Below are 26852 nucleotides of genomic sequence, written 5' to 3' on the forward strand. Positions count from 1 at the left end.
GACTGATGGCACGAGTACTCTGGGGGAGTGGGGGGGTGGGGGGGGAGGGAAGCAGAATTTCACAGTCGATAAGCCCTAATGAACAGAGAAATAACTTCCCAGGATGCGGGAGATTTACACAGTTACAACAGACATGTCTGGCCTTCCAAGGAAGGAAGCACTTCACTGCCAGCAAGGCCATAGAGCAATACCTGGGGCAGAATAGCCAGGGGTGCTGAGAAAGTGCATCTTCCTGCTTGGCTTGGGAGTGGGGGAATGAGCAAACACCTAAGTGGAGGAGGAGGAATAAAAGTGCAGGGTGGAGCTGCAAGGGCAGTACAGGCTCATTGGGGAGTGGGCTGGGGTCTGCAGATCTGCCCAGGTGCTGCAGCACCCATTGTTGCAGAGAGAGCAAGAAAACCTCACAGCTAAAACACATCCACCACAGCACCCAGACCCCCTTGCAGAGGGGAAACCGAGGCACAGAGAAATACAAAGCCAAGCAGTCATTTCTCCAGAGCAGGGCACCCCCATACTAGGGAGAAGGAAACTTCAAAACTCAGTATTGGCCCTTGAGCCTCATGAGTCAGTTGCCACAAGGAATCTCTGTTGTCTAATGTTGGCTTGAGCGCACACTACATCCTTCCCTACAATGTCAGAGGAAGCTTCGTCATGGGAACCGCTGCCGAGCCACCTTATATTAGAAGTTACTACAGCTCTGCCAGGAAGCCTGCCCTGTGCTTTCTATTTTTAGCTGCAGGCAGACCTATTCATATCAGTCACTGCTGAAACTCAGGTCCTTATGCACAGATTTGGCGCAGTAATTCAGGGGCATGAAGCCAGGTTCTCAGGTTTGAACGCAGCTCACCAAGATAAATAATAAACCTGCAAGCCGAGCACTCACAAGCCTGGGGGCGATGCATTGGTGGGGGGAGGGGAGCAGGACTGTGCTTTGCTGAAGGCACTCTCATCACACAGCATTTATTCCACGGGATCACACCACTACCTACGTGCGGAGAGAGACATGGGCCTGAATGTGATTTACCAGCTCAGGGCCAAAAACTGCAAGGGAAGCAGGAGAAACGGGATGAGAGAGAGGAAGGGTCCTGGGGGAAGTGTAAACAGCTTCGCAAGGCTCCAAACTGGTCGTTGTTTTCCTACTTGTTAATTATTTCTTAAAATGCTTTTAGAAGGGAAGCACTTCATTTGTGCTCAACACAGGACAAGTAAAAAAGATTTGTCCTTTTACAGCTAGTCATTGTAAATGTAAGGAGAGCAAATCTCAGAGGTCTGCAATAACTCAGACTTATTTGAGTAAACCAATGCAGGGAGAAGGTACGTACATTTGGTGATGGAGTTCCCAATCAGCCAGACCTTGTTCTAACGATGCTTTATCATGCTTCCTCCTTTCACATGTGTGATAGCACTTGTGAAATCTACCCTGGTAGCTGATGGTTTGAAAAATAAAAAAGCCCTCAGCAGTGAGACTACACACCTCCTTCCCAGAAGCACTGACATTGCCCACCATCAACCTCCCCCTGCCAGCCAAGGGGCTGCAGAGCCCCCAGCCAAGGAAAATTGTGGCACCCACATCCCCCAGGGGAGAGGCAAAGCACTCCCTGCAAACTGCCCCTCCTCCTCCACCCATAACCTGCCTCTTCTGCACCTCCTCCCAGACCTGTGTGGGAGAGATTTCACCCTCTGAGCCCACAGCTACGTCACCATGGGGAGGCAGTAAATCACTGCAAGCTCCCAGGGGCTGCCCTCTGCGCCCCCGTGGGTGCACTCCGCACTCCGTTAAACAGCACGGGACCCCAGACATTCCAGGGCAGACACCTTAAATCAAGAACCCCCCCAGTTTTGAAGCTACATATATTCATAACATCCTTAATTCACAGTTAACCTCCTGGAGCTGTCAACAGGTCCAAAAAGCCTCTGCAGAGACAAGAGGCCCTAGCTTGGGTGCAGAGCTGGGCTCCTGCTTTGGAGGAGACAAGAGAAGCCCCGTGAAGGTGAAGGGGGCGACACTGATGCTGGACCCTGATATTTACCATGGCAATTTCTCTGTAACTGCTTTGCAGCTGGTTGCAAAATGTTGGTTACAAGCGTTTCTTTTCCTCTTCCCCAATGTCTTTCCAAGTGACAAACCAGAACATGTAAGCACTCCCATGAGCTCCTAACTATAACTCTGTACTTCGGGGAATTTAATTGAGAAATCATTTGCCTGATTTGATTCAAATTTTGTAGAAAATACTATCTGGACCCCTGCTAGCTATTTTGAAGCTGATACAGGCTGTCTTTATCATTACACTTTATGGCAGCTAAACCCAACCTTGACAAGGCAAACCTGAGAGAGAGCTCTTCCTCCTGCAGTGGGCTAGGAGGAGGAGAGCCACAACCAAAACCTGTCAGTCCAGCTGACAAGCATTTGTGTGGTCAATATCTGTGGGTTTGTCCTGGTTTCGGCTGGGATAGAGTTAATTTTCTTCCTAGCAGCAGGCATAGTGCTGTGGTTTGGATTTAGTAGGAGAAGAATGTTGATAACACACTGATGTTTTTAGTTGTTGCTAAGTACTGCTTATGCTAGTCAAGGACTTTTCAGCTTCCCATGCTCTGCCAGGGGCACAAGAAATTGGGAGGGGGCACAGCCAGGATAGTTGATCCAAACTGCCCAAAGGGCTATTCCATACCATATGACGTCATGCTCAGTATATAAACTGGGGGGGTTGGCCGCGGAGCTGCAATCGCTGCTCAGGGACTGGCTGGGCATCAGTCAGAGGGTGGTGAGCAATTGCATTGTGCATCACTTGCTTTGTATATTATTATTATTATTATTATTATTATTATTATTATTATTATTATTATATTGTCATTATTATAATTACTATTTTACTTTATTTCAATTATTCAACTGTTCTTATCTCAACCCAGGAGTGTTTCTCACTCTTACTCCTCCAATTCTCTCCCCCGTCCCATCGGGGTAGGGGGAGTGAGTGAGCGGCTGCGTGGTGCTTAGTTGCTGGCTGAGGCTAAACTACGACAGGGTTTAATCCCACCGGTTCCCACATGAAAGAAACACCACATGGAAGAGCTAACTGGGATTCATGCTACCTGGCTGCAATGACAAATCTTTCCTGTATATGGTGAGCAAGAAGCCTGAGGCTCTTCTGCTACAGGGTTCTGCAGTCAGAGAGGTGGCAGGACGGTCTCCCATGCTTGCACAGCTAACCCAGTCCCCAGCCACTGGCTTTGGTCACTCAGCATGGGACTTGCTGATGGCAGGCCCAGCCCTCCTGGCTCAAGGTGTTAGCAGAGCAGATGGGACAAATGGACAAATGCTGCTTCTCCCATCCACACATTTTCCAGGAGGAGCAGTGACAAATTAATGGACAAAAAGAGCCCAAAATGAAACAACAAAGAGCATGAGCATATTAAGTCCTTTTCCATCCCCAGTTTGTGCTTCAGCTGCTACCTTGACACTGGCATAGAAACCAACATGCCATTTGCTTCACGCAGCTCCTGGGACCTCCGTGGCACAGTTTCCACTTGGGTAACTTAACTTCTGGAGGCCATTAGGCAGGGTAATTTCACTAGGTCCTAAGAAAATGCCTGGAGGGATAGTTGCAAAGCCAATTCAGAACAGCTGAAATATGGAGGAAATGTTCATTTGAATCCTAAAGAGAAATGTAATGACTGCTTTGTAGTAAAGCACATTCAAATCAGCCCCATTTTGGCTGATCAAGGCACGATCTCATCAGCACTCTCCAAGAAGAAATATTTCTGATCCAACAAGTGAGCTTAACACCTTTGTGGAAGAGGTTTCATCAACTGACAACACCCAGTTTGGGAAAAATTAGCTCACAGAATCATTCACGCACAGACTTCAAAAACAAGTGTATTTTTTCTATTTTTTTTTTCTTTTTCTTTTCTGGAAAGGTACTTGCAGTTTGATGGGCCCAACTCCTCTGAGATGTCAACTGTCTGAACACATCAGCAAAGGTTTACTCTGTGATTGGCTGTGACCAATTTATTCATTGACGTGTTGGTGAAAACAGTGCTCTGCAGAAGTGCTCCCATGAGCAGCAATGACACCTCTGTGTGGGTGCTGTGTCCCAATCGGGGGGAGTGAAATTAAAATGGGGAAGAGGAGACCTTCGTCGCAGTGGTTGGCAAGCTGCAACAAGCCCCTGAAAAGGCAATAAGTAGCAAGGCCCCGGGCTACCCAAGCCCACCAATACAGCACAGAGGGTAAAAACATAGAGCAACCATTTTGGGAACAAGCACCCAGAGTAAGCGTCACTGGTGCCACCCATTCAGCAGCGCCACAAGGAGGAACTGAGAAATCCAAAGGAATCACTGTGGGTTCACTGGCAACTTGCAAAGCAGAGAGGAGAAATAGTCCCTGGTGGGGTACCTGTACTGATGTCCCCAGAAGGATGGAGGGGCTCCCCATGGACAGAGGAGGCAGGAGGGATGCGGCAAAGCAGGCTTTGGAAGTAGCAGTAGCTGCTAATTTGTTGGATCTTACTGTTATGAGGTGCATATCTGCAGGTCCTCCTCACCAATGCTTCATTCAGGGCGATCAGAGTGCTCCTCACCCTGCCTTAGAAATGGGAAAATAGAAGCAGAGAGAGAAGAAGCAATGGGTGAAAACAGCCAAGTTTATCTTCATCTTGCTGATGAAGCAGAGCACACGCCTGCAGGCTGTCTCCTGCAGCTTATTCCACTTCATATCTGTTCCTCTGCCTAGCCAGGCACCTGCAAAGGCTGTTTTCCTCTTGCCCCATCTCTCGTTTCAAACCCTGGCTTTACCACCTGTGCCAAACAAGACAGTGTAGGGAGGGGAGGGATAGCAGGCAGGTGGCTTGTTAGAAACCATTCCCGCAACGCCCAAATTTGTGAATACACAATGTGCATTGCATTCTGATAGATGTCTGGAGACCTGATAGAATTAATTAAAAGAGAGGGAGACAGGATAAGTATGTGAAAGGTGCTTGTGAAGAGGATTGGGCCAGTGTTAGCGCAGTATATGTTAGCAAAGGCTAGAGAGAGCTGTGGGAAGGAAACGGGGGGCTATCAGTCCTCCCGTTGCTGTCTTACCTGAGCACAGACTGGTACTTGGCCTTGGCAGCTGTAAGCACTTGCCTGTGCTCATCTGTGCATGTGTTCCTGTGTGCGATGGCATATAGATGTTTGGCTATCAAGGGACTAGACATTAGCAAGCTTGAGCCCTGAAACATGTTTGTGCTCATGCAGAAGCATATGCCAGTAGAGAGTAGGAAACAAACAGCCAAGAAATCCAGTTTCCTCTAGCTGCGTGACAAAAGATGGGGCCGACTCCTGGGGGGCTCGTGGTAGGTAAGGGTGCTGCTCCTGGGGCAGAGCAGGTCTGTGCTGTGCAGTTGCCCAGCACCCATGGCACAGCAAGGAGGAGGGGGACCGAGTGTTCCTGCAGAGGAACCTGTTCAGATGAAAGCAAACCTAATATACAAGTTTGGGTGAAACTCAAAATCCCCAAAACTCTAAAACTCTGGTCCCCTCCAGAAAGGGATTCTTTTGCTGTCTGCCCCAGGCTGATCCCAAGCAAGTTCAAACATTCTATGATTCTATGATCTGCCACGGAGCAGTAAGTGAGGAAGGAGGACTTGGCCCCTAGCTTTCGCCTCCTCTCCTGGATACCAGTGGCTGCGTTGTGCCACAGCCACCATGTTTTGGAGTCCCCAGCACAGAGGGCTGCTGTTATTGGGTAGAGAACTCTGCTCCAAGGACAGCACAGTGCATGATTTCCCTTCGGTAACTCCTACCTAGCTTCTCCCAACATTTAGGGAGATGGAGTACTTGATCTGTGGGGGATTTTTTCATCTTTAGCAGCAACAATCCTCTGATACTGCCTGTACTGCCTGTGCTTTTTTTTTACTCTAACCAGAGCCCTGAAGTTGTTTCTCATATCAAAAGCTCCCAGTCAATCTGATTTTTAGAAAACACAGCGCGTCTGGGGAGAAACCTGCAAAATATAGAACACATTCCCCATTTGCATCCGAATGTTGAAAAATCCCATCACTCCTCTATGATACATCATATCAGCACTACACCCACCATGAAATATTCATGGCCATTTATTATGATGTTTTTTATTATCCTTGTAAAACTTTCTAGCGATCAGTGTCTCTATTTTCTCAGCCTCCAGCCTGGATGGGTGCTTTTGTCTTTCCTTCAGTGCTGGCAGTGTTTTAATTAATCCACATCCCCCATCAGCATAAGAACAACCCCACTGCCCTCTATGGCACAAGGACAGGCTGCACTCATGGGGCTCAGTCCATCACGGGCTGCTTCCCTCCCTGTGGCATCAACAGAGCGCTAACTGGGAACAGGAGGGTGACCATGACACACTCCGTCTGCATTAGGTTGCTGGAAAGGAATGAAATTCAAACCAAGATTGACTTCCTAAGCCCAGTGTGACAGCACACGGAGCAGAGGAATTAAATGGTGGTGTTGCTCATGTGTGGGTTGGGAGGGCAGTAGGAAATGCTGCTGGTCTCACCATCCATGCATCCTCCATGTGACATTAAAAAAGACAAGGGAAACACTCTGTGAGGACAGCTCCTGAAGGTTTTATGGCAACTGCCAGATTAATTTTATTGTAATCTGCTAAATACTTTTCAAATGGATACCTCACCATTTCCTCCTCAGCACCCTGCAGGGTCTGGTATGGGAAGAACAGCCCTGAATCTTCTCTACAACCACCAAACTGCCCTCCTGGCAATGAAGCAGAGGCAAGGATTGGACCCGGAGGAAGGGTGTGAGAAAGACAGAGACAGTTTCTGGAACAGATTCAGTTTCTGATTCAGAACAGTCCTTTATAGCAGGACACTTTGTAAGAGTCCCATTCTGCAAACCTTTTATTCTTTCTGCAAGAGCTTGCAAGACCTGCCTTTTACGTGTAGAGGGGAGTAAAAAAAGATCTACGAGGACAGTGAGAGTTGTCCTTTCACAGAGACTACAAAGCTGAATCTCAGTGGAGTGACCTTGATACAACCTCTTGCTTCAAACACACAGCAAATGGTTCTGCATTGAACAAACTGCTGCAAGAGGATTCAGGCTCCTCGCTTGCCAATGCACTGGCACTGCTTTTCCCCAGAGCACAGTGTCTTCCAAAAGCAAACTGCATCAGCCTGAGAAAAATAAATAAATCTACTTTTCACATCATTTCATCTTCTGATAACAGTAATGAACTCAGTCCAAGGCATTACTTGGAATTAATGACTGCCTACCTCCTGACTCACCAGCTCTTCCCAGGCTATCATAAATTCCCAGGAACTGTTGTGAACCACACATCAACCAGTAAGCTGAAAAGGAAGCAATTGTCCAAAACTCTGGGACAAATATACAACATGCCAGTCCCACCTGGAAGCCTGGGAATTGAGGTGAGCTCCCAGATAAACACACTCACTCTGCCCAGACAGCTCACTGGGGACAGGCAGCGGGAGCTGCTTCCTGGGGTCCCCACAGGGTCCCACCAGCAGTTCTGCATCACTTTTCCAAAATAAGTCTGGTTGAAAGCAGCACACATCACCCCTGGGGAACTGCTCCTCTGGATATTTAAACTCACATTGCATGCCATACCTTTAACCTTTTTTCTGGCTAACTCTCCAGTCTCACAATGCTCTTGTCTGAGAGATTAAAGAGCCTCCCAGAAGATCCCCCTGGATGTAGGTACTTCCAGACCATTATCACGTCACCTCTAACCTACTGTTACTAAACTAAAAGAAGATGCTTCATTACTGAAATGAAGCTTCGCAGCTCATACTTGCTTGATGGTTAGAAACCGGGGTGCATCACACATGCCAGGCCTCTTGGACTTTCTTCCTTTCAGATCACAACACTCTCTGCGGGGAGAAGAAGGGTTAATAAAATTGACAGATCTACATACTTATTTAAATATCTAGATTTCCTGCTCTCCCAGTTGCAAATGTAAATTTGTATGTAACTAGCTCCAGTAATTAGGTTTAATGACTAAAGAACATTTGGAGATTGTACAATCCATGAAGTTTTCCATCAGAAAGGACAGATTAGATTTGCTGCTCTTTTTGAAAAATACAAATTTCTGTCATGATCTGTGCATTGAACATATCTATCTGGGCTGCTTGTCTCAAGAAATTTAACTAAATGAACACATGATTTTCTTATCATTTATTAAGTACAGGCCATGTGCAGATTTTTATGAATTGGAGTATTCAACTGGCAGAAGAGATAGAAGTATGGCAGGTAGCGGAATATGTTTTAATTTGGAGAAAATACGGCTGCTACATCAAACCAAAATGCTGAGCAGTTCCACTCCAGCCTATAGCTGCATTCATGTGCTGTTGGGTCTTACTTTCACTGGAGTCATACATCCAAACTACTTAGGTTCCAAGGACAATCACCGTACAATACAGCCCAGTGCAGAAGAGAGACTTGTCTTCTGATGGACTATCCCCAGGCAGAACCAGCACGATGCTGCAGGGGCTTTGAGAAGACAAGCCTTGAAAAATAATCCTGCACTACAAATGTGTCCTTCTTCCCCTCCACAGGCACCAGCCCTGTCCTCAGACCCCCTGGGGCAGAGCTGGGCACTCGGGTGTCCTGGACAAGCATTCATCCCACTTGGGGAACCAGGTCACAGATGCTGCAGGGGCATCCCTGGTTAACCCCATAGCTGTAGCTGTGTCCCTCCAGGTCTTTAATTAAGGCAGCCTGGGCTTCCCAAGCAGTGGGGTGTGAAAGCAGCACCTCATAAAAACGTCCCAGTCCAAATAACACTTCTAAATCAGCTCCTCAGGGTGCAGCCATAACAAGCCACGTGGAGAAGCCATGGCAGCAAGGGGACGGTTTTACTAGCTCTTAATTATGAGGTTTGGCACAACTCTCTGCAGCTGATTCTCCAGAAAACAGCAAGGAGAAGCACTCCAGCACTGTGCCATCTCCAGCAGCAGCTCCCCACTACTCCCACACCTTCCCACATGTGGGTGCAAGACACTGCAACAACTGCATCCTATTTCTATTTCTCCAAAGACCCACAAGCCAACAGTTCCAGCTCTTTCCCTTTAGCGGACCTCTGGTATTTTTCTGGTGGTGACCAGTGTACAATTAATTGAAGCCTTCTGACATGCGAGCTGCTCCCAGGTTCCTTTAGGCCCTTTGAGAAAGGTCCCACAGGTCATCAGACCACAGACTAAAAGCTGCTGAAGTGAATAAGTCCCTAGATGGGGAACCTCATGATTAAGAGCTCTTTAACCTAGATGAATCCCTGCCTGCAGGATCAAAGGCAGCAGCTGGAAGACTTGATACCTTTAGAAAGACACAGTTAATTGTGAGAGCAATTAGCCTCTGCAAGAATTCACCAAGTACGTGACGGATTCTCTGTGACTGGAAGTGTTTAAATCTCAGTGGAGATCCTTTGGAAAGATAAGCTTCTGCTTGGCCAGGATGGACGGGCTTGATACAGGAATAGCCCATTTTATGCAAGAAGAGTTGAAGAGAATCGTCTTTTGAGCTGGAAATTTTCTAAAATCTATGAAACTATTAATAGAGAGTGAGACATTTCTAGTGGGTTTGACAGCTAGATGACAAATCTGTGTTAAATTCCACAGGATCCAAAAAAACTACTCAGCCTCGTTTTCTGATATCCTCCAAGGGGGTTTCCAGTGGCAGATTTCAGTTTTCCATTTTTCAGCTTTAAAACTATTTTCCAAACTGGAAAACTTCTCCAGCTTCCCTCCTCTTACCTCCCTCTGCTCCTTCCAGCCTCTCCTCTGTCTTGGGGAGTATGTGCCAAGCTGTGTGTGGGTGAACCCCTGGGAGAGGCGGCAGCGGAGAGCCATCCCACGTGTGTGATGAACAAAGAGCAGCTGGGCAGAGGGAGGAGAGACCCGACTTTGTGCTTTCCCACCCAGAGCAATCTCAGAGCCTGGGCATAACCCCCCCTGCAGACCCTGGAGAAGCCCTACAGCATGAGGAGCTGTGGAGTCACGGGGCTGCACACATTCTGCTGCTCCCAGAATAGCTTGGTTTATCAGTGTTTCCCTATCAGTATTTCCCTTTTAACTCTGCTGTGAAGCTTTATCCTCCCAAATTCAGCAGAGCACAGCAGCTCTCAGTATCTGTTGTTGGGGGCATGCTTCTCATGCTGTCTCGCTGCCTGCTCTCTCATCCACCTCGAATAATGCAAGCAGTTGTGAGGTTTATTACATGATGCAGATGATTAAGAATTAATAACTGCTTCCAAGACCAATCATTTCAGCAAAGACTGCTGTGAGCTTGTTATTTTATATGTATGTTTTGAAAAAGATGGCAGATAATTGAAAACGCAGCATTACTCCAAATCGTTCATCATCTTCAGTGAACTTCCACCCCCACCCAAAATATAAAATACTCACTTAGACACACTGCATCCTCCTTCCTAGCCTTCCTTTGCTGTGCTTCATTAGTAGGGAAACTCTTCAGGGAAGCCTGACTTACAAGTTTGTACAGCACCAAGATAACAGGCAAAAAGCATAACAGGAATGAGAATAACAATACCTTATTTGCTTGCAAGAAGATTACACTCATGTGAGTTCATATCTGCTTCTTAGCAAGATCTGGGAGGAAAAAACCCCACCACCATCACTATATGAACAGGTATAACCCATAAACATAATAGCGCTAAGAATGAGAGTAAACCTCAAGTGTGACAAGACTAATGGGGCTGTGCAAGGAAAAATAGGATATAAATAAGGCAGAAACATGCCCACTAGTGACTAGGCAAAGGAAACCACAGAGCAAAAACTGCAAGGCTCTCTTCAGAGGTTAGTGGATATGCTACAGGGTCTGTTGGGGTGTCAGAAATCGAGAGGGAGAGGTCTACTGGTCTACTCTGTGGATATTTCTTCAATGGGAAGCATCAACTGAAAGTGGAAGAAATGAATGAAAAGGTGGCCAGACCCACCAATAATTAAAAAAAAAAAGAAAAAAAAAAAGAAATAAAAAGAGATTTAGGATGTGAAAAGTAGAAGCAGACAGTCTCTGAATTCTGGTGGGGCTTCCTGACAGGCATGACAACAGTACCCTGTGAAAATCTGCTCTCTTATGAGGTTCCCAGTCCTTCAGAAAGCAAAGAGGTTAATGAAATAGAGGTGGAGAAGATTTTAATGCTTCCTGCACTTTCTTGTCATTTAAATGTGTGCTAAGGACTGCATTCTTCCAGAAATCCCAAGTAGAAGAAGTAAAATAACCACTTGGAGGATTTAACCCAGAAGTCCCCAATTTAATTCATATTTATAATATTAAGTTTGTATAAACCTGTGGAAAGCCTGGGAAAAATACATAAGCAGCAGCCACTGCTGGAACTACTGGAAGAGGATCCAAGACTTGTTTCTCTTGGACATCCCTTTTGAAGATGACACTCTTCCTTCTCACAAAGGGGCTTGCCCTTGTGATCACCCTCTGTCACAATTCAATGTGCAACATGGCAGGGATGATGGGAAAGGGGTCCCTGTGACACAGATTTGGATTTCAGAAGCATGCTGCCAAGGAAGATGCAGCTTGGCATTTGAGGATCAGCAAGATCTGGAATGATCTGCAAACAGAGCAGCAGGGTTCAAGTTTCTCAGATGGGTCTCATCACTCCACTCCTTGGGAGAGCTCTCAGCACCTGCCACTCTCAGTTCCCAACCATCCTCACAATGCTCCCAGCCACCCTAGCATTGCTCCAGTGCCTCTAGAGAAGATGACCTTTGCTAGTCCCACTTGCAGGTTGTAGCTGAGCATGTGTAGGTGGCTGTGTCAGATCCCCAAGACACACGTAAAGAGCAAACAGCAGAGAGCTGCTGTCTACCTGTCTGCCGCAAAGCAATTCCATCAGCCAGGTCCAAGCCTGCCAGCCCCTCCCCCTGCCGCAGTCCTTGGAGCTGCCCACCTTGGGAATCCAACACCACCGAGGTGATTTACAGATGCTTTTTTTTCCCCAGAGCCATGCTTTGCATGAGCCCCAGGTACTGCAGCATTAAATCAGTTTGCAAAGGCAGAGCTGCATCTGGCAGCATAAGCAGGACCTGAGAGAGATGCGACAGCAGGAGAAAAGAGCCAGTTAATGCCTGAGCCTGGACCCTGTGTCCAGATGCCAGAAGCCCCTGCAGCACCCTACTGACCACTGCAGCTCTGCCTGCCTGGGAACAGCAGTCCTTCTGAGCACTAGGTGTTGCAGGATCAGAATATAAAGATTACAAAAGTATGATAGAAATGTACCATACAGCCAGTCCCAGCAACTCTGGTGCATGTACCTGGATGGAGCTGGAACCCCAGGATCCAGGGTTCATCCCTAGAAGGGCTGATCCCTTCACTTACCTTTCTGCAAAAGTGCTTTCTCTGATCTCTGCACTGCCAGACAACATGCCTTCAATGGACACTGTCCTCTGCCAGCTGTAACACCAGATGTTTGATGACATAGGGAGCATGTCATCCAGCCAGGGAAAGGCTGTGTCATGCTGTAACAGCTACACTTCTCTCCTTCCCTTTTATGCTACCCTAATGTAGTGCAAGAGATTGAACCCTGTAGGTTTTGCCTCTATTTCTATCTAGGATCAAGGAAAAAGTCCTTAGTGCTCTTTCTTGGATAGAACATGCAGTTTCCCAGCAGCTGGAAATACTTACATCAAAACATGGCTAGGGGAGGAGAGTCCTGTCCTAGGGCAGCTTCCCCAGAGACCCCAGACCAAGCCCACCGCACTGGTGACCCAGCTAAGGCTGCAGCAGTGAAGGGCAGATGTCTTACTCCAAAGCTCCTGCTGTTCCGTCTGTTCTACCAGTTCAGGGTATCTGGTTGCCTCCTCAAGACCTCTCCCACCTGCTTTGGACCCTGAGATATGGTCAGCATGTCTGTGACCACAGAATGGGTTTTGACAGTACACAACCACAGAAATGGCAGCTGTGGGTATGGCCTCTGTGCCCACATCTGCCCCCAAGGCTGCTCTTCCACTGCAGGGCAAATGCAGGAGGTGGCAATCATCTGCCCTAATGTCAGGCACCTACACACAGGTGATTCCAGACAAGCCAGTCACCATGGCTCCCTTTGCACCTAAAGGTGAGCCAGGCCATACTGACAGTCAGTGCAGGGGAATAATTTTCCAGATCCACTGTGTGTGTAGATCCTCCTACTTTAGGAGGGGATGTTTCCGACCCTCATCTCTTGATGGTACCAACCTGATCTCTACGAAGAAGCCACAAGACAGAAGCTGCTGTTAGATGGCATTCCATCAGCCCAGCTGCTCCAGGTCCATGGTAGAGTTTTGATTTTTTTCTAGAGAGAATGCAGAGCAAAAAGGAATCAGCACAACAGTACAAAAGCACCTTTGCATCCGTTGTGGTTTAGCCCCTGTCAGCAACCAAGCACCATACAGCTGCTACTCACCCTCCCCCTCCAGTGGAATGGGGGAGACAATTGGAAGGGCAAAAGTATGAAAACTCATGGGTTGAGATAAGAGAAGTTTAATAATTGAAATAAAATAATAAGAAGAATAATAATAGTAATAAGAATTGCAATGAAAAGGAGAACAATGAGAGAGAGAAACAAAACACAGGGGAAAAAAAAAACGAAGTGATGCAATTGCTCACCACCCTCTGACCGATACCCAGCCAGTTCCCGAGCAGCGATCACTGCCCCCTGGCCAACTCCCCCCAGTTTCTATACTGAGCATGACGTCATATGGTATGGAATAGCCCTTTGGGCAGTTTGGATCAACTATTCTGGCTGTGCCCCCTCCCAGTTTCTTGTGCACCTGGCAGAGCATGGGAAGCTGAAAAAGTCCTTGACTAGCATAAGCAGTACTTAGCAACAACTAAAACATCAGTGTGTTATCAACATTCTTCTCCTACTAAATCGAAGACACAGCACTATGCCAGCTACTAGGAAGAAAATTAACTCTATCCCATCAGCTAAGGAAGTGCTACCCCAAGGCACTGCTCTACTTTTGTCTTCCTGGCCCAGCCCTTGACAGTGTTACTTCCCCTAAGCACCCCTCTGGCACAATTCCAACCCAGCCAGGACTGCAGGCAGCCTTGCAGGGAGCAGCCCCTGAGAGCATGCTGATCCCCAGTGCCAGTGGGAGTCACGCTCTGTCCCACCACCCCACATCAAAGGCTTTGGCTTTTAATTAGCCTTTTTGATGCACACCTTGAGCCTGTACACGCTCAGTATGATCACGTAGCCAAATTAGTTATGATCAAAGCCCACCTCGCCCCACTGAGGAGAATGACACTCAGAGACATCCCTGTGTTCACATGATCAAATGTTTCAGAGACACCCATCATTTGGATGAACCCCTTTGCTCAGTAAGAGAGAGGTGCTGCTCCTTGAGGCTGAGTACTGCCAGCTGGAGCCACAGTCCCACATGTGCAGAATCACATCATCATGGGTCAGGATGGGAAGGGCTGTGATGCATACCAAGGGAGGGAGGAGAATCTGCTCAGGAAGGGAGTTGTAAGGGCAGGAGAGCAGCCCAGCAATGAGCCTGCTGTAGCAAAGACGATGGAAAAGGGACTGTACAGTTTGCAAATGGGGGTAGCTTTGGGCACCACTGAGCTGCAGGTGTCATGGGCTCACTGGAAATGTGGGAGTGAGCAGGCAGTCCACAGGGGACATCTGGGCACATCAGTTGAAACACAGCTTCAGTGGCCATTAAAATCACCCCCTAACACTTCCACGTGTCTTGAGGTATCTCATGGAGCAGCCCAAGGCAAGAGAGTTGGGAGGGGACCTCCTGCCACAAGAAGACCCTCCAGCACTGCAGATCACCCCCAGGTTTCCTTGGCTCTCTCCTGGTGCCTCCTCTGTGCAGAGATACTCACCACCCAGAGGGTCAACCTGTCAGTCCCCATCTCCTCTCCCTCCCTAATGCTCTGCAGATAGCAAATGATGGAGCTGCCAGGCAGAAGCTTGTCTTGCTTACTAGCAAAGCCAGCAGTGCCGCCCCCTGGAAACCTTGCCTTCCTTCTGCAGGAGATGTGTTTTGTCAGTGCACTGACACCAAGCAGCGTGGCGAGAGTTTCTCTCCCTTATTCCATGGGATCCATTCCTGCCCCAAGGAAGAGCAGAGAGGAGAGATGAATGCCAAGACACAGCAGTACAGGAGCAAGGAAACCACATGCACACATAGCTCCCAGAGAGATTATCATGCTCAGGCTGCAGCTAAGATACGGGTTTGTCCCTTGTCAACACACTGTCCCCTCTTGTCACTTGCTTTCCTGGCCCTGACAGCCCCTGTGAGATGCTTGGGGCCCGGACATGCCTTTCCCAGGTCCTAAGAGATACAAACACCCTGGCTTTTCCCTGGAAAAGCTGAGCTAGTCAGGCAAATCCTGGCCATGCTTCTGGCTTTGCCCACAAAGAAACTGGCTGATATTCACAGAGCGGCTCTCAGGCAGCAAAGCTTTTTTTTCCTCTTTTCTACTTGTATTATCTTCTCTTGGTTCTTAGCTGGTACTGAGCACAACCAAGAGTCTGCAGGAGGGGCCAGCTGCAGCTGGTACACATCAACACAGCCTTGCTGATTCAGAGTGACCAAGCATCTGATAGGAATCCTCCCACATCAACAATGAATGCTTGGTGACCACTGGCACTGTAGAAATGGAAACCACACGGAAAGACCCTACCATCACATTTGACTTCTCATCCCTCTCCACACAGGTCAAGCCCTGGAGTCGCAGAGACAGGCAGCTATGCCCACTGCTCCCAGCCATGTCAAGGATGAGGTTTGATGGAGCAGAGGGAAAGGCAGATGCCGTACCATCTCCCTCTGTCCTGGCAGGAGCCCAGTGCTCTCTTTAAAAGACAGCAAGAGATTTGGGATCCTTCAGGTCACTCTGGAGGTGGCACTTACCCCCAGCTCAGCTGGTCCCTGTTGCCTCTGTGATGGAGCGCTGCAAGGTTTGTAGGGTAGTTTCCCCACAAGAACTAAACAAATCTTCCTGTTCAACTTCTCTCTCCTTTTTGGAAGGTGTATTGCCTTCCCCCAAGGTGACCTATCAAGGCACTATCACCAACAGAAAAATAACAGGTTCCTCTAGAGCTCTTTAATGAGGTTCCTGGTCTTAGAAGATTTTCTTTCTCCAGAGAAGGCTAGAGAAAACATTGGTGAAGACTGTGTCCCTCCATCTATTGCTGTGCTATTTCCATGTCTATCTGTCCATCTGCTCTCCCTCTTGTCCATTAGCTGTGAGCAGTTTTCAGGCAAAACATTCCTGAAAGCACATATGTGCTCATGACTTGTAGCTGGGAGACACCTGTAAATCAGGGCTTTGCCCAGCGGATCCTCCTAGTGCTTCTTCTCTTGCAAGAGCAGGAGAGGGGTTGTGGAGGTCAGGCCTTTAAAGCCAGAGGACAGTAAATCCACATGGCACTTACTCCATTGTCTGAAGATTCATGGCTTTGCTCTCTGAAGGTCAGCTTCGTCTGTTCTAGTCAATTAAGAATAATCTATCGCTTCTGCCTCTGCACCCTCCCTGGCCGTATGCTCCTTGTCACCAGGAGACCATTGGTCAATTAAAAGTCAGAACTGCTCAGTGTCCCAGAGATATGCAGTGAGCAGAGCAGAGCAGAAGGAGGCAGACTGCTCTTCATCTCATGATGGGCTCCCAGGGATTCTGCTTCTCTGAAAGGCTGAGGGCTGGCAGAGGGGGAAAGACCTCAGAGTGATATAAACACCTAGGAACAATTTGCAGTGTGGGAACAGGAGAGGGTCCTTCTGGCTATGCTACAAAACAACCCTGACACCTCACAACTTCTGTCACAGCACTGTTCCCACAGATCTCATGGGGATCCCTCTAGCTCCCAAGTCCCTTTGCTCTCTCCATCACGCTCATACGACATCTCCTTCAACCTTGAGTGTTGCATCACTGGCTCACAGCCACAAATACAGCCCACCACCCCACCTTCACTGTCCTGCCTCTTTGTTATCTTCTCTGCTCATAGCCCCTGAAGCCTCCCTCCTTCCTGCCCCAAGTCTCCCTCTTGAGTACTTCACCTTTTGCAGGCAGAGGTGGCAGTAGACCACACGCAATTCCCTCCTTTGAATGCTGGAGCTGGAGGAGCTCAGGGCAGGCTGGGAGGAGGCTGGGTCTTGGGGACAGCAGGAGGCAAAGAAGGGCTGTTAGGAAGCAGAGACACAGAGGCAGGGAGAGGGCCCAGCAGGTCTGTGAGATCTCTAGATGCCTGACAGACACCAGTGCCACATTGAGTATACTAAAACATGGATTCAGGAACTAACTTTGAGGTCTCAGCTAGAAACCTTTGACCTAAAGTTATTTTCTCATGGTTGCTCGTTTGGAGGCATAGCCAAGCAAGTGGTCTCTGTAGTTTGCAGAAGGAGTCAATGGGACTTGGGATCCCATACCATTTATGCCACTGAAATCAGTAGCAGAGACAGGACTACAACTGTGACCTGCTAACCCACAGCTAGAACCAGAGTCTAAGAGTGCCCTTCCAGTGGCTTTAGGTTCTGGGATTGCAAAAAGTATCACAAAACAGCATATCATGAAAATTAAGCTCACACTGGATTGACAAGAGTTTTCTTAAAAAAATCAGCCCCAGGTGATGTGGCCAGTTTTTCACCAGGGGCTGGAAGCAGGCCAGTATAGGGGCAGTGGTAACGAGGTCTCTGCTGGAGTCACTGGCAGCAGGTGGAGGGATGAAGGGATAGGAGATATAGTGACCTTGGCCCTGCCCCAGGAGTTTGTGCAGCTGGCCCAGTCTGTCCTCTTGGGCCCAGCAGGGACCACAAACTGGGGCACACTCTCCCTCTAAATTTTCTCTGTGGGATGAGGAGGTGGAACAGTTTCTAGTCTCCCTGGTCCTGTCTCTCCTTGTCTGCTTTGTTAACTCATTTTGTTTGTCTGCTTTGTTTTTGAGCAGCCCTCAAGGCTGTGTTTTGGAGAGAGGGTTTCATCAGGCAAAAGAAAGGTAGAAAGACGAGTTAATGAGAACGATTATTCAGTGACAGATGCTGCCACTCACCTCCTAACAAGCATAAGGCACAGCCTTGCAAAAACAAGGTTTTCTCTGATGATTATGTTCAGGGTGATTAACTTAGGAAACTTTGCTTAAGACCTGCAGTGATCTTATTGGAAATCTAGTCAATGAGCAGGCAAAAACAGGGGAAAAACATACCTTGTTTAAAGTTCTTTTGCTGGGAGCAGAGAGAGCCTGGGGCTGGCTTGGGGCATACCAGAGATGTGCAGTCCTTGCTCTGCTGTCCCTGGGTTACTCACCATCATCCCACAGCCAAAGCCCACCTGCAGCTCAGCAAGGCAGAGTCCGTTTGCAGAAGTGTTTTCTCCCCCGACTGCTGCAGTCCACAAATCAAATCCTCTGTCTCAAGCCCAAACAACCCAGGCCAGGGCTGGGGAAGGACTGGACTGTGAGCTCCTGCAGTGAACACTGGCTCTGTTTCTCACTGCAGATAGACTCCTCGCTATGACTACAGTCAGCTCTGCTAATGATTATCAGTGTCCATGCCTGAGAACTGCTCATCATTGGCCTCTGCACACAGGGATGTAATGCCCAAGCTTGGCACATAATGCCTGCCATTTAATGTCCCCATCAAGCCACAGAGAAACCAAATGGACTGGAAAACTGGCCCAGGATCGGTGCTTTCTGTCCAAACTGGCGCCCACAGAATGCAGGACTCCTCTCCACTTTCAGCCTGGCATCCCAACCAGCCCCCTGCTCAGCTGGCGATGGCCAGGGAGAGCAGCAGTGCCAGACACGGTCACGGTTGCCTCCACCTGTGCTGCTGGTGGTGGGACGGGGCCTTCCTGCTGCCTCTTGGTCTGGCACAGTTGGTCGGGGGGATGTCGCACCCAGGGGCTCTGCCCGGCTGCCCCAGTATAGGCACAAGGTGAGGTTCCCTTTGGAGCTGGCATCACAGCCCTGCCACTAGTTCAGACAAATGGTGAGCAAGCCTGGCTCCATCTCCTGTGGCTGCTTGGCCACTACAGAGAGGTGTTCAGGCCAACCCAAATTTGGCTGGCAGGTGTCCGTACCTCAAATGCAAATATTTTGGCAGGAGCGGCTGTGAGCCGAGTGAATGAGACTCTGCATTCCCCATCAAGGCCAGGAGGGGGTCTGTTCCACAACAGCTCCTGGGATTTCCTCACCCAGATGCACCAAACCTGATGCTCAGCAACTTTTCCCTCTATTGGCTCCCATCCTCAGTTGCATTTTGGGCATCAGTGACCCCACACTTTCTTCCAGGGCTGGACCTGCTCCCAGGGCAGCATCCCAAAGCATTGGCCATGGCTCTCTGGCTCTCTGCATTTCCCCCACTGGTCCCTCTTTGAAACCATTCTCCTTGATTCATGGCTGTTTCACCTCATCTCCTGCCCCAGTGACCCCTAAGCTCCAGGGTCCTGCTATGGTCTGTAGCTAGCAGTCAATGCTAATCAACTCCTGGCTGCCATTCATAAAGCTGTGGGTGTCTTCTGGCTTTTTCTGCTGTGCTGGCTTTCATTTTGACCTCTTCAGTACCTCCTTCACCCTCTCTTTTAAATCTGGCAGGACCTTGAATGGACAAGCACCCACAGGGTCAGCTGCAAGCTCACACCCAGGCAGCCCCACACATCCCCATCCCATCACCAGAGCTAACCACTAAAACTGACTGCAAACTGGTGACCCAGGTGCTCTCCTGGGAGACAAGCTTTGCTTCACAAGTGTATTGAGGGTGAGGGGTCCCACCACCGCACATGCTCTCTTCTGTGTCCCAAGAAGGAAGCCTCCCCATCCACTCCCCCATCCTGCTTCAAGGTCAAGCAGCCGCTGAGACACATCAGCCATCAGGTCAGCCATCAGAGACACATCAGATCAGTGACGCTTTTCCAAAGCTGACTTTTAGAGGGGCTGCAGGGGTTTTGCTGCCACCTTTAAATCCCAATGTCTAGAAACCAAAATCAAGAGTCTTCCCCCACACAAACCTGTAATATGCTTCACACACAGCCAGTCCCTGTGGCAGTTAAACTCCCATCACTAGTCCATACTGCTCCCCTTTCTAGAGAAAAGAAAGGGGTGGGGTTACCATGCTCTCAGGGGATGAGGAAACCATTATGGTCTTCTCTATATACCCAGAAGAAACCTTTATCAGCTTCTGTTTAGGACCAGAGGTCTTCAAAACTAGGTCTTCAACACTAGGGGATTGAGTGCGCCATCAGTAAGTTTGCAGATGACACCAAACTGGGTGGGAGTGTCGATCTGCTCGAGGGTAGGATAGCCCTGCAGAGGGACCTGGATAGGCTGGACCGATGGGCCGAGGCCAACTGTATGAGGTTCAACAAGGCCAAGTGACGGGTCCTGCATTTGGGTCACAACAACCCCATGCAACGCTACAGGCTTGGGGAAGAGTGGCGGGAAAGCTGCCTGGCCGAAAAGGACCTGGGGGTGTTGGTTGACAGCCGGCTGAACGTGAGCCAGCAGTGTGCCCAGGTGGCCAAGAAGGCCAACAGCATCCTGGCTTGTATCAGGAATAGTGTGGCCAGCAGGAACAGGGAGGTGATTGTCCCCCTGTACTCGGCACTGGTGAGGCCGCACCTGGAATACTGTGTCCAGTTTTGGGGTCGTCAGTATGAAAAGGACACTGAGGTGCTGGAGCATGACCAGAGAAGGGCAACAAAGCTGGTGAAGGGTCTAGAGCACAAGTGTTACAAGGAGCAGCTGAAGGAACTGGGACTGTTTAGTCTGGAGAAGAGGAGGCTGAGGGGAGACCTTATGGCTCTCTACAACTACCTGAAAGGAGGTTGTAGTGAGGTGGGTGTTGGTCTCTTCTCCCAAGTAGATAACAATAGGAGGAGAGGAAATGGGCTCAAGCTGCACCAGGGGAGGTTTAGGTTGGATATTAGGAAAAATTTCTTCACGGAAAGGGTAGTCGAGCATTAGAACAGGCTGCCCAGAGAGGCGGTGGAGTCACCATCCCTGGAAGTGTTCAAAAAACGGGTAGATGTGGCACTTTGGGACATGGTTTAGTGGGCATGGTGGTGTTGGGTTGATGGTTGGACTGATGATCTTAGAGATCCTTTCCAACCTTAATGATTCCTAGTTTTTACTTTCATTAAAAAATAATCCAGCCACCAAGCCAGGAAACATGAAATTGCTACTCTACCCTGAATCGGTTTAGTGGTGGACTTGGTAGTGTTAGGTTAATGGTTGGACTGGATGATCTTAAAGGTCTTTTCCAACCTAAATGATTCTATGATTCTATCAAAAAGCAATGCTCTTAAAAATGAAATAAGAAGCCTTGAAGTATTTTTATTTGCCATCTCTACTCACAGGCAATTAAAGGAGTAAGGACATAAGGTCTGGTTTTATGTGGAGGCTTTTTTCCTTACTTTCTTCCTTTCTTTTTCAGTTTGTTTCAATCGTATAGCTCTTGTAGCACAGAAATGCGTCTTGCATGATAACTAAATACAGGAAGAGCGCTCAGTCCATAAAAAGTCTAATCAATACCACTGGGCAGCCAGAGCCAAAAACATGTCAAAAATGATTTGGGAATTCGAAGAAAGTAACAGATGTCATTCAAAACCTCAAGGCGTGTTGAAGGGCCAAGTTGTGCGCTGCCTGGCTGAACAGCCCCGGCACAATGGGAGCTGTGAGACCAGTGCCTGGGAGCGGGGAATTCATTGGCATCGGACATTAGATGCAAGGATGGAGGAGCAATAGGAAACCGTATGAGCAACAACAGGGAAAATTGCCCAGCCAGTGCTCTTGCACCTGCAGACAGTTTGGCCCTGTCACAGGAGAAATGGGTAGGAGGGACGAGATACCAAGTGCACAACAGCCAACAGCACATGGACGTGGGGGGCAGTGGGGATAGGCAGGGAGCATGGGATGAGGGGAGCAGGGGGAAGTTCCCCACTGCTGGAGACAGAGGGCAGCCACTGTGTGGGCGATGGCAGGAGCCCACCTGAAAGAGGATAATGGAAGGATTTACGAGCACAGCGATAATGAAAGCCAGTTACCCGTGATCATCTTAAATCTTGTCAGAGGGAGGATGAGAGGGGCCATCTCCGGTGGACAGGTTGGAAGATTTAATGTTATCACAAAGTAAGCCCACCCTGCACTGGCTGCTGCTCCATGGAAAGGGACTCGCACTTCTGCCTGCACTTTCAGAGCTGGTTAGGGCTGAGCGCCGGCCGCTGCGGTCAGAGAGGGCCAGCTCTTGGCCAGCCACAAAGGGAGGGAGGTTAAATAACATAGGAGTCACTGCGGAGAGGCTCAGCATCTCTCCCAAAGACCAAAGAGGGTCAGGACGCCACCGGGCTGCTGCAAGCCCAAATGCAGGATGCACCAAAAGGCTCAGCTCAAAGGCTCAAAAGACTCAGCTACTGAGGATGTCATGCCAATCCCATCCAGTGGCACACACCAGCAGCCCCGCACATCCCTGCTCCCACAGTCTTGATTAATAGCACTGCATTTCCAGCCTAGCCACTGCTGTGCCCCTCGTCCCAGCCATGGGAAAGAGGACACATCCCCACAGCAGCTTCCCAGGGCTGGAGAGGGCCAGATCCTGAGAAGGTCCTTTCCTCACCAGCACAAGGTTTACAAAACCTCTGGCCCCACCCTGAGCCACTCATCTCTCTCTGCATCACGTGGGTGCCGCTGAGCAGAGCCCACGCTGGGGTGCACCTATACTGCTCTGCCTGCACCCCACGCATGCCCTCCCCTCCATCCCAGCCCTCAGGTCCTTGCACAGCTTGGCAAGTCTGCAGGCCAGGCAGATGTGCCCGGTGGGTAGAGCTTTCATGGCAAGGACTTGGGGAGCATGAACTCAGCAGCACAGGGGCAAACCCAGGAGCCTCCCCGCAAGCCTGGGGTCCACATAAGATGGATCACTGCCACCTCCTGCAGGCCAGCACCGACAGTAAAGAAGGAAGCCCTGGGCTCCAGCCAGGGACACCGGGGCACAAGGGGACAGGGGAAGAGCAGCCAGAGCCACTGCAGCCCCCGCGTCTCCAGTGTCCGGCCATGGGAGCTTCTTGCCTCCTTTTCTGCAACCAAGCAGCCGCGTGAGAGAAAGAAATCAGGTAAGCAGTGTCTACAAGCCCATATGGAGGGGCTGGGATGCTGCCCAAGCTTCAGCTCAAAAAAAATGCACATTTTATAGTATAAATATTTTGGTTTGCCTCCTCCTCTACAGCCCACAAGCTCCAGCATGGAAACCACAACAGCAGCCCTCATCACAGCCATTTTGGCAATTGGCTCCCTCTGATCCCCACAGTAACTGATAATTGCTGCAACAAAAGCCTACGCAAATTCACCTGGCTGTCTGGGGCAGAAACCCCCAACCCTGCATGTGACCCCCCCCGCCTGCAAAGGCCCACATGCCTCCCAGGCACTGCCAGGGAGGAGAGGGGCTTCTGGTGGAGTGGAGGGGGGCTTTTGGCTCCTGGAAGGTGCTGCTCCCCCTAAAGACCACAGCAATTATCACATTTAGGGACAAGGAGATGGCAGGCTGCCTTGCAACAACACCCAGCTCTCATGGAGCTGTTTGGTACTTTTTGTTCCTGTTATCCCCCATGACAGAAAAGAGCTGAGTCCACTCCCTCTCCTGTTAACAGCCTAAAAACTAATGCTTGATCTGAAATTAAAATGATGGCTGCAACGCAATGGGAAATCTGTCTGCCTCGTCAGCCGCACTGGTCCCAACATAAGCCCTTCCCATCAGCAGCAGAGCATCTCCCCAGGATACCTCTCCACTGCTGCGGGTCCTGCCCTTGCCCCACACAACACATCCGCCAGCCCACCCCAAGCCACAGGCCACCCCACTTTCCAGTCTCTTCCTCTTTTTCTCCTCCCCATGCCGTGACAGAAGCGCTTGGCCACCAGAGCCACTCTCTGCCACAGCAGGTGCAGTATCCGCACTGGGATGTGCAAGCGGTGTGGGGGAGGACAGGGATATATCTTCTTTAACTATCAGAGCATCTGCAGCAGTGTCTTACCATTGCCGAATGCAAAGAGGCATGAGCTGCCACCTGCCACAGGTACACTGGTTTTACAAGTACAAGGAGCACTGCAATTAATCCTAGGTGCCAGCCCCAAAACTTTCTCCACAGACTTGGGCAAGTGTGATAAGAATTTGGTGGTGTGAAAATGTATTCATCTGAGTAAAATGGAGAGGCGAGAAAAGCTGTCAGGGACTTTCTTCACGAAGTCCTCTTGGAACAAGAGAAAGAGAGGAGTTTGTCTAATAAAAATAATATTAAAAGCAATTTTCACCAGCGTATACTTTATTTTAATTCTTGAGAAATGAGATTGGGTCCTGCCTCCCCAAGCCCTGCTTTGGTTGTGAATGCAGCTGACCAGGCCCTGCCCTTCAGCCCACTCCATCTGCATGGCAGGTGCCCAGGGAGAGACCAGGAGCAGCTCTTCAAGCCACTGCTTTGCTTTCAGATATCCGGAGCAGGACACCTAACCTGCAACACTCACTCAGGCAGTGCCTCCCTGTGTGTATGCTCCAAAGCCTCACACCCAATGCAAAACCTGATCTTGGGATCTGCACTTACCTGGGCAAACATTTGTTTTGTGCTCTAATAGCAGGGCGAACACACTATTCCCCTGTGTAAACAGCCACTCTCCAGACATAAGCACTTCTGAGCTGTGCTGCACTCCTCTGTTCAAACAGCCACTTTCTAGGTGAAATCTGCTGCATTCTCCTGTGTCAACAGAGTCGGTGCTTGGGGCTGTCCTGGTCTCCTCTGAAACGTCTTTTGTCTTGGATGGGAACAGTCCAGGGGTGACTATTTATCCATGCAAATGGATCCCCTGTATAGGCAGTTTTTAGGTGCACTCTGTTCCTTGTGCCATCACAGCAGATGGGGCTGCAAAGCAGGAGTAGGAAGAAAAGGATAACCAACAGCATAGACACAAAAGAAAAAGGGCTTAAAACCCATAGTGTGTTTATCCTCCCAGGCTAATGTGATAACTGTCTTGAAAGAGAAAGGCAAAGGGAATAGAGCAGTGTCATCTCTCTGGTCTTAGTGCTGGTGCTCCATGGGAGATGGTGACCAAAGCAGGAACGTGCAGGGAGTTGGAGAACCCAAAAACAGCCAAAAGTGAGTCTTGGAAGGGGAAGAATGAGGCTGGAGGGAAGGTACCAGCAGAGCTTCCTGCAGAGTGGGTTTGTGACCCATAGAAATTTTTCATTCGTGACCTCATGAGGATGACATTTGATGCCGGTACAAAGCCAGGAGGCAGCAGGAGCAGATTGAGGGCGCACAGCCCATCACCCAGCAGAAAACTGCTTGGAGCCCACCAGGAGGGGGAATGAGGAGTGCAGCATGCAGGGCTCAGGCTCATGTGCATGGGGTTCGGAACAGCTGTTTCCACCATCCATCAAGGGCTCATCAGTTGGGAAGGGCCAAGGAAGAAAATTATCCAAGTCTATGAGTCCAGGAAAGCCTTGATAAACTACTTGTGTGATGGAACCCCAGAAGAGAGAAATGCAATTCTAGGGGAGCTGTTACAATCCCACTCACAGCAGTCTATGGGGCACTGGTTAGACCCTCAGGAGAACCCTTCAGCATCAACAGATGGGAGAGGTGGCATCACACAAGCTCCCAGCTGCTGTTGTTTTCCCTGGAAAACTTTTTTATCACTATTTTTCCCCCCAGTTTTAGGTTTATGGCAGGACCTAGGATGTGTTTGGTGATATGTGGGTGAGCCACCAGCATTCAGCCTACTCTGGATGCTCATTTGGACTACTCAGCTATTCTGAGGCTGCCTGCAATGGTCTGGGACAGGATTCATGTCCCATATCACTTCAGTTTATGTTTCTATTGAGATGGATATTCACAGAGTATTGAAATGAGCCCCCATGTAAAGGACCAGGGCTGGGAAGGAGAAAGCTCCTATACCTTCTATAGCATCTAACACACTCCATGCCGTAGGATGGGGTCACTGTCTTCTCTCTATAGGTGGGGAAGCTGAAGCAGGAAATGATTTGCCCAGGGTCACTCACCACGTGGTGGTTAAGCCAGAAGGCTATCCACATTAAAGAAGGTTAAAAAGGAGAAGGTCTCCTGATTGAGCTGGTGAACAGAGGGCATATAGTATAAAAGCAGTATAGAAGAACCTAGGTTGCTCAGCCTTGGTGAAGCAAACTGGCAGTAATGTGATCTTTTTTCTCTATTAATACATCTGGAGAGTAAACACCAGGGAGGGGGGGAAAGCTGTTTAAGCTGAAGAACAATAGTGGCACAAGAAAATATTCATATTAATGTCTGAAGAAGTAAAAGAGCTGGTTATGGGGAGAAGAAAGGGAGGAATGAATGGCTTGAAGGAAAGACAGAGGAGATACAGGTGGGACAAACCACAGAGCTGCCAGTCAGGGGCTGAGCAGGGGCTGCCCCTCCCAGGGGATGATTCCAGTGGGATCGATGCCCTTGCAGAGCTCAGGCATTTCCCACCTGACAAGGTTAAATGGACAAGCAAAATTAGACAGTCTTTGGCACCAGGTGGGAGAAAGAGCAGGGGCAGGAGAGGGCAGGACTAGGGTTATGGAGGTGTCACAGCAGAGATGCTCAGTGCAGGACCTGAGCGGGGTGGACAGGGAGCACTGGGGAACAAGCTGGCTGCCACCCTGCTCCCCAACATGCACAGCAGAAAAACAAGTGCCTGGGCCCAGAAGGTGATGCCTCTTGCCCTTGTCCCCCCGGGCTTTCCATATGCATTGGCAGGTGCCGGGGAGATCCATGATGGCCCTGGGTTGTGCATGGTTCAGCAAGGGGTACAGATCCCACAAAACATCACCAGCCAGCACAGCATCCCCAGCAGATCCCATGTGCTCTGCTGTCCACTTGGTTCAGAAGCAGAGCCAGACATT

This window comes from Pelecanus crispus, chromosome 13 (genome assembly GCF_030463565.1).
Source record: "Pelecanus crispus isolate bPelCri1 chromosome 13, bPelCri1.pri, whole genome shotgun sequence".
NCBI classification, from domain to species: Eukaryota; Metazoa; Chordata; class Aves; order Pelecaniformes; family Pelecanidae; genus Pelecanus; species Pelecanus crispus.